The 8,802-nt window shown below is 42.1% G+C and overlaps 1 protein-coding gene across 2 annotated transcripts in view; it reads left to right on the top strand.

Annotated features, from left to right (window-relative positions):
* Positions 1-8,802, top strand: part of MAML3 (mastermind like transcriptional coactivator 3) — a 614,427-nt gene that overhangs the window by 143,263 nt on the left and 462,362 nt on the right. The gene's annotated exons all lie outside the window — the stretch shown is intronic.

Raw genomic sequence — 8,802 nt, 5'->3', positions numbered from 1 at the left:
AAACACTTCATCTACCTGGGTGAACTGTTATATTTGTTGACTTTTGGGCAATACGTACAATGTGTTTGCCGCTTTGCCTTCGCTGCTGAGAAACTCGGTGCTAAGTTTTCTCTTCCCATCTTCCTCATCCCTTCACCCTCTTTACTTGTTGATTCTTCCTGTCTTCTTAGGTCTTGTTTACTTTTCTATCTGCACGGAAACTGGTCCTTTTAGGATTAGTTAATTACCTAACTAAAATGGTCCCCTCCTCTCTCCATGTCCTCCCTCCTACTAATTCTTTGTGTTCCCTCTCCCCACAGATTCTTTTTTTTTCCCTCATGGTTTTTATTCCATATCTTATCTCTTTCATAATTTTAAATGTAGCTGATTTATTATCTCTTTCAATATGTTGCATTATCTCATGTCCCTGTTTGATGTTTCTGCTGACTCTCTTTTCACAGCAGATTGCTGCCTGTGTGTGATTTGTAATTTTTGTGTGTGAGTTTATCTTCAGTGGAGATTGTTGTTTGCTTTTTGTTGGAATCCCATGCATCTTTGTTGGTTAAGGAATGAGTATATACATATTCTTTTTGAAAGTTATTAGTAGTAATTTAAAAATATACACATGCTATATTTCATAATAAAATTTAATATAGTAAAGGTATGAAAAATTATTTGAAATTTTTTATTACATCATCATATAAATAATAATGGAATGAACCTGGTGTCATATAGTTGGGGATAATCAAATAAGAGTATGTAGAATGTTAAAATATGAAAGTTGAGTCTATGATATTTTAGAAAGTCCTGGCCTGGAAGTAACATACATCACTGGTCTTCCTATTCCTGTGGCAACCATTCCAATGGCCACATTTAGATACAAAGGGAACTGTAGTCTCTGGCTGAGCAGCTGCATCTCTGCTTTGAGGGAAGTGTGAATTGCAGTGGTCAGCCCGCCATGTCTGCCACAGTGGGCCTGATCCCAATGTAAGGGCCGTTCTCCTTCCTTCTCTTGCTTGTCTCCTCATGATTGAGCCTTTAGTATGCTGCAGGGTCTCCTCATCCCAGCCCTCGCTCCACACTCAGTGCTTTTCTAAGGATGGCATCAGGGGTTGGGGGAGAGATCTGTGTGCCCACCCGAGTGCTAATGAAGTCAGTCCTTCCCTAACCATGGAGAAAGAGTGGTGACGAGTGATGCTCTGTCCAAGTAGAGCCACAAGAAAGTTAACTCTGTGAAGGGAAGGTCTCTGCTGCTCTTATTTGCCACTGTGTCATCAGTATCTGAAAAGTGGCTGGCACAGAGTAGATGCCCATGGATTTTTGCTGAAAAAATATGAATGATTAAATAAATACCTGTTTCTCTATCCTCTTTCCCAGGGGAATAAATAGACTATCTTTCTATCCCTTTCATCTTTCCTCCTATCGTTGGATACCCACTTACACCTCCTAAAATTTTGCCAAAACTTTCTATTCTCGCATTCATCATTCTATTCTACAGAATTCTCCTGTTTCTGCCCCATTCTACTCCTCTCGTCTCCTGTCCTCTGCAACAACCCTCAGTCCGTTTTTATGCTCATCAGCATCCAGACCCTCTTCCTTGCATTGGAACCACCTTTATTTCACATTAACAGTGATTACTAAAGTATAAATGAATTTATTACAGAATAACCAGCAAATGTCCATTTGCATCCATTGACTTAAGTGGTGTCCCAAGGAGACTTCAGTGGAAAGAGTACTTGACCCCTCCCATGACCGGCTAATCTCTCTGCCTGACTGGATGGCACGGGTTGAGCCACGCAACTTAGAGTGGTAACAATACTTCTGGTTTCCCCAAAGCAGCTGCTTCACACTCTATACATTAGCTCCTGCTGCTGAGGGGCTCCAGCCAGCTCCTCTTTGGGGCAGAATCCCCAGCCTCTGTCCTTTGTAACCAGCCTCATTGCTGGAGAGCAAGGTTTAGCTGTTTCTAAAAGGCTCCTCTCAAACATAGGCAGAACACTCTATGACATAAATCACAGCAAGATCCTTTTTGACCCACCTCCTAGAGAAATGGAACTAAAAACAAAAATAAACAAATGGGACCTAATGAAACTTAAAAGCTGTTGCACAGCAAAGGAAACCATAAACAAGACGAAAAGACAACCCTCAGAATGGGAGAAAATATTTGCAAACAAAGAAACTGACAGAGGATTAATCTCCAAAATATACAAGCAGCTCATGCAGCTCAATATCAAAAAAACAAACAACCCAATCCAAAAATGGACAAAAGACCTAAATAGACATTTCTCCAAAGAAGATATACAGATTGCCAACAAATACATGAAAGGATGCTCAACATCACTAATCATTAGAGAAATGTAAATCAAAACTGCAATGAGATATCATCTCACACCGGTCAGGATGGCCATCATCAAAAAATCTACAAACAATAAATGCTGGAGAGGGTGTGGAGAAAAGGGAACCCTCTTGCACTGTTGGTGGGAATGTAAATTGATACAGCCACTATGGAGAACAGTATGGAGGTTCCTTAAAAAACTAAATATAGAACTACCATATGACCCAGCAATCCCACTACTGAGCATATACCCTGAGAAAACCATAATTCAAAAAGAATCATGTACCACAATGTTCATTGCAGCACTATTTACAATAGCCAGGACATGGAAGCAACCTAAGTGTCCATCGACAGATGAATGGTTAAAGAAGATGTGGCACATATATACAATGGAATATTACTCAGCCATAAAAAGAAATGAAATAGAGTTATTTGTAGTGAGGTGGATGGACCTAGAGTCTGTCATACAGAGTGAAGTAAATCACAAAGAGAAAAACAAATACTGTATGCTAACACATATATATGGAATCTAAAAAAAAGAAAAAAAGGTTCTGAAGAACCTAGGGGCAGGACAGAAATAAAGACGCAGTTGTAGAGAATGGACTTGAGGACACAGGAAGGGGAAGGGGAAGCTGGGACAAAGTGAGAGAGTGGCATGGACATATATACACTACCAAATGTATAAAATAGATAGCTAGTGGGAAGCAGCCCCATAGCACAGGGAGATCAGCTCGGTGCTTTGTGCCCACCTAGAGGGGTGGGATAGGGAGGGTAGGAGGGAGATGCAAGAGGGAGGGGATATGGGGATATATGTATATGTACAGCTGATTCACTTTGTTATACAGCAGAAACTAACGCAACATTGTGAAGCAATTATACTCCAGTAAAGATGTTTAAAAAAATTAAAAAAAAATAAAACTACACTAATAATTTTAATTGACTTAAAATGATGTCAGAACAGCACAGCTGCCAAGAAATACAGGGCCTCCAAATAGGCACTACAGCAGGAAGAAGACATTAAACAAAGCCAGATGCCGAAGGCTCTGAACCCCCAAATTCAGTAGAATGTTACCAAAGAAGAGATATTCTCATCAGAAAGCCCATGCAGCCCCATTAGAATGCAACTTCTACTCCAGCACACAGTATAGCAGAAACTTTAAATTTCCAGAACAAATCCCTGGGGGCGGGGGCGGGCCATGAGGTGTTGTTATTCACTGTATAAAAGTTCTTACCATTGAATAGGCCATCAGCATATTTAAAATTTGATTAAGGAACTGTTCATATACCAAAAAAAAAAGGCTCCTCTCATTCCTTAACACCACCCCCTTTCCCCATATCACAGCTTCACGAACTAAGGCTGTGGGGAGCTGCTAGCTGGCCTATGTTCTAACCTCCAGAGCATATTACATAAGACCCCAAATCCAACTCCAACTACTTTAAGCAAAACAGGGAAATTTGGGAGAAGAACACCGTGGAACCTCTTGATAGGGAAGAGGTCCTAGGAGAAACATGTATCTGCAGGGTTCCTTTCTCTCTATTTCTGTTGGCGCATCTGCAGCATGTCCTCCATGCCTCAGACTGACTGCTCCTTGGTCCACAAGGCAGAAGACATTCTGGAGAATATTATCAGTTACTGTTCAGCCACCCAGAGTGCGGCTAGCCCAATCATCTGTCAGCCTCAACTCAAAATTTTAGGGAAGAGACCCATTGGCTTAGCTTGGGTCAGGATGTCACCCTTAGATGAGTTAAATCTGGTCAGGGGACAGTGTCAGAATAAAATGGCTGCTGCTACTGAAGCTATTTATTCATTTAACAAATATCTTGAAAATCTGCTATGTACAAAAGCAGTGTGCTAGGCCATGAGAGGGCTAGGCAATGATATAAGAGTAAAGGATAGATTTAGTCCTTACCCCTGCAAGAACTAATAGTCCAGTAGAGAAGAAAATAAACATATAATCCATTATCAAATTCATGAGTTTCAGATTGAGTTAATACCATAATGATTATTGTGATAATAGCCATGAAAATGTGCTGCTTAGGTCTCCCGCTGCAGGGACCATAATTGACAAAAGCTGCTGCTCCTCTGGATCCACCACCATGCTCCTGTGGTGACCCTCACCTCCCTAATGTGCAGACACACCTTAACGTGACCCCAGTGAGTCATGGCCTTGTGGATATTTCCTCTCTTGAGTGCAGGCAGAACTTGTGGCTAGCTTGCAGGCAATAGAATATAGCAAAGGTGAAGGGATTTTGCAGATGTAATTCATTTCCCAAATCCATTGACTTTGACTTAATCAAGAGGGAGATTATCCTGGTTAGGCCTGATTTAATCAGGTGAAAACCCTTAAAAGAGGGCCTTGGATCCTCCTGGAGATAAGAGAGTTATCTGGAGGGTCTGAAGAAGGAAGCTGCCTGGTTGTGAAAGGGCTCATGAGAGGCACGTGTGGCCCGGAACTTGGGGGCACCTCTAGGAGCTGAGAATGGCCCCTGGCTGACATTTTTAAGGCCAGCATAAAAATGAGTACCTCTGTCCTACAGCCACAAGGAACCGAATTCTGCCAAAAACCATGTGAGCTTAGAAGAGGATCCTGAGCTCCAGAAAAGAACACAGCCCAGCCAACACCTTGATTGCTGCCTGGTGAATCACTGAGTGGAGGACCCAGCTAAGTGGTGCAAAGACTCCCTACCCATGGGAACTGTGAGATAATACATGTGTGCTGTTTTAAGCTACCAGTGTGTGACAATTTCTTAGGCAGTGATTAAAAACTAATATATCTAAGAAGGGCCAGCACTTTCCCTGCAGTGCCTCATTCTCAGGGGCCACAAGTGCCCTCCTCAGGAGCTGCCCCACCTCCTCTCTGGTTGCCAAGCCCATAACTAGGGTTACTTCCCTAGCAGACCTGGCTAGGAATGTGCTGTGCCTGACAAGGGAAGAAAGAGATTATTTCCTAAAGGTGTTGCAAGAATTAGCCAGCATGTACCAGCAGAAACCAGGGGAGTACCCCTGGAATTGAATGTTGATGGTGCTTGATCAATAGGGTAAAATGAAAGGCAGGATAAACAGGAATTTATTGCTTTAGAGACATTTTCTCAGGACACTGCTTTAACACCTTAGCAAGGGCCCTAGGGAACAAGGTGGTTTCTTAGAAGCCTGGAGAAATTGCTGGACGAAGCCAAGCAAAGTGCGATGCCTGAGTTACCCTGGCAGGTGGTCGAGGAAGGAATAAGAAGACTGAGGGAAGTGGGCGTGATGGAATGGATGGATATGTTATATATGTTGGGTTGGAGGGCCCAGAGGACTCACTGTTTATCAAGGCCAAACTAGCTTTTGTTGCCTGTGAATGTCCAACCTGTCAGCAATAGAGACCAATGCTGAGCCCTAATATGGAATATTCCTCGAGGAGAACATCTAGCCATTTGGTGGCATGTCAGCTACATTGGGACCCCCCCCTATCCTAGAAGAGCCTGGGCGGCTTCAACAACAAACATTTATTTTTCACAGTTCTGGAGGCTGGGAAGTCCAACATCAAGGTGCCAGGAGATTCAGGATCTCGTGAGAGCCCACTTCTTAGTTTACAGAGGGTAGACTTCTTGCTGTATCTTCACATAATGGAGAGAAGGAGAGAAAGAGGGAGAGAGGGAGAGAGACAGAGAGTGCTCTGGTCTCTTCCTCTTCTTATAAGGGTTAATCCCATCATGGGGTTCTACTCTCAAGACATCATCTAAACCTAATACTTCCCAAAGGTCCTACCTCCGAATTTCATCATAATGGGGGTTAGGACTTTAACATATGAGTTTGGGAGGGACACAAACCTTCAGTTCAGAGAATCTGACAACCATGAAAATGCACTTCTCAAATGATTAACCACAAGGAGTGTAAGTGACTGGTGGTCCCAGCTGCTGCCATTCTGGACCTGCCATTGGGCTTGCACCAAGGCCTAACCTGTGGGCTCCCAACCCATAACTGAGCATGGTGGCGGGTGCTGATGAAAGCCTGTTCCTTCAAGAGCTAGGATTCCCCCAACAGGTGACTTTGGGTGGAAGATTTCCCGTAGTCCTGGCTAAAACTTTCTCTGAACTGTGCTGCGCTTCATGACTCTTCCTACTCATGTCTCCTTCCTTCGCTCTCCCTTTCAGGGCTGTCAGACTGTAGCTGGTGGCTCTCCTCACTTCCTCTCGCTCCCTCTCCCTTTATCCATCACAGGCAATTCTCCCAGTGAATCTCTTGTATGTTTAATCCCATCTAGGCATCTGCTTCTCAGCAGATAAGAACTAAGATATTCCATAAAATATATAGGATGCTGAATGCTGGGATGGAAAATAATGTGGTGGTGCTGGGGGTGGGAAGGTGATTACTTTACATAGAGAAATTGGAAGAGGCACTGGGGAGACTGATCCCAGGCTCTAAGGAAGTGACTGCTGAGTTGGGATGTAAAGTAAGGGGAAGACAAGAGCCAGGCAGAGAGCCAGCGGCATTGCATTCTGGAATGGGGAAGGCCAGGAAGGCTGGAGTGCAGTGGGTGAGGGAAAGTGGCAAGAAGAAGATGAAGAGGTTGACAGCTATCAGCTCCTGCAGGGGTTGTTGATCATCCGGATAGCACGGTCAACTAGAAACAAGGGAGAAGCAATCCCATGTGTAAAAATAACACAATGATGCGGAGTTTACAGTTCTATATGACAACTCCTTCCAGTACTAATGTATTCATTCATCCATCCACTTGTTCATTCATGCTGAAGTTTTAATTCTCCAAAACAGAAAACTGCTTTCCCTTCATTCATATCAGGCCCATAGCACAAAAGCTTGTTTGTAGGAGATCATAAAGTTCTAGGGTTTGGACCTCAGCTTTTAGATCCAAAAATTGTCTTCTGTCTGCCTAGATGAGATCAGACTGTCAAAGATCCTCACACAAACTGAACTCAAGAGAGGCTGATGTCTACACCAAAATAATCCATGTAAAAGCCAATGTGTTGATTAGTCAGAGTAGTAGTCTTGCTCTAAAGCAAAATCTATCCAGGGAGTTAAGATTTAATCCCAGGGTTGTTTCAATCAGCAGCCATCTCCCAACAGATGAAACCCTCTCTCATTTCTCCTAATAGATCCTTTTGTAGTTTCCATATGGATCATATTCCTACTTCAATTAACACATTCTTTCTTCAGACAGAGCGCCATGCAGTTGATTAGATTAAAGCTTTCCTGGTTATAATCTCATAGCCACCTTCTTCCCTGAGCTTAACCTCCAGGTTATTGTGAAGGAATTTGGGGTGTTCTTATAACTTTCCAACTGCACATTTCTTGGACTATAAATAATAGTAACTAGTAGTAGCAAATTATAATTATTATAGATGTTGTATAATGCTTGATTATGATGGGCTAAGCCCTTTACATAAGTTATTTCATTAAATGCTTAAAACTACTCTGTGAAGGAGATGTTATGATACCTATCTTATAGGAAAAAAAGTGAGGCTTAGAGAAGTTACCTGTCATTATGACTTCAAAGCCCATCCTTAGTTTCTTCCATTCTCTGTGATTTCTGTGCCTTTTTCTCTCCTTTCTCCCCTTTCCTCTTTTTTCTCTGTAATTTATTAAAAACCATATGTGCAATATATAAAAATATTTCCAAAAATACAGAAGTGAATAAAGTGAAAATAACAGTGCCCATCTCGTCCATTTTCACTTCCTAACCCCAGGTCTGCCCCACCCTGGTTCTCAATGAAAGTAAATCACAAAGTTTTCTTGAATAAATCCCACCCTAGTCTACACACATGCACACACACACATTTTTTTATTTGTGTAGTTTTCCCCGCAAATATAAATGCTGTGTGTAACTGGGTATCTCAAACATTTTCCCCCTTCACTACTTGTTGATGCATTTTATTCTTTTATATTGATTCATCTAGACACCACTATTTTCCATTGATCTGCCTATTTGGACATCAGAATCAAAGTATTTTAGTTACTGTAGATACAGTTTAATGCGATAGCTTTATTCTTCCCCTTTATTTTTAGAATTTTCTTGACAATTTTCACATCTTTTCTTCCAAATTGATTTCAGACACATTTCTTTTTTCAAGTTCAAAACAATAAGAGGATGGAAGAGGAAAACCTATCTACATTTGAAATGGGATTGTAGTGAGATTGTAGATGAATTTAGAAATAGTTGACATCTTTATCCTATTTTGTCTTGCTCTCTAAAACCAAAACGTGCACAATTTAGCCAGGAACACATTTTTAAAAAGCAATAATCACAATAGGGTGTAGTAGTGTTAGAGTGGCCCATGTACAGTGTGTTATGGACGTGTGGGAATGGAGAAGAGGGGCACCTGGTCCAGCTTCAGGATTGACTTTGGGATTAAAATCTACCTCCCAGGGAATTCCCTGGTGGTCCAGTGGTTAGGACTGGGGCCTGGGTTTGATCCCTGGTTGGGGCACTAAGATCCCCCAAGTTGCGTGGCACAGCCAAAAATTAATAATAAAAAATAAAATAAAA

This window comes from Balaenoptera borealis (assembly GCF_965194805.1).
Source record: "Balaenoptera borealis genome assembly, chromosome: 4".
Lineage (NCBI taxonomy): Eukaryota > Metazoa > Chordata > Mammalia > Artiodactyla > Balaenopteridae > Balaenoptera > Balaenoptera borealis.
This window is presented reverse-complemented; position numbering and strand designations above follow the sequence as displayed.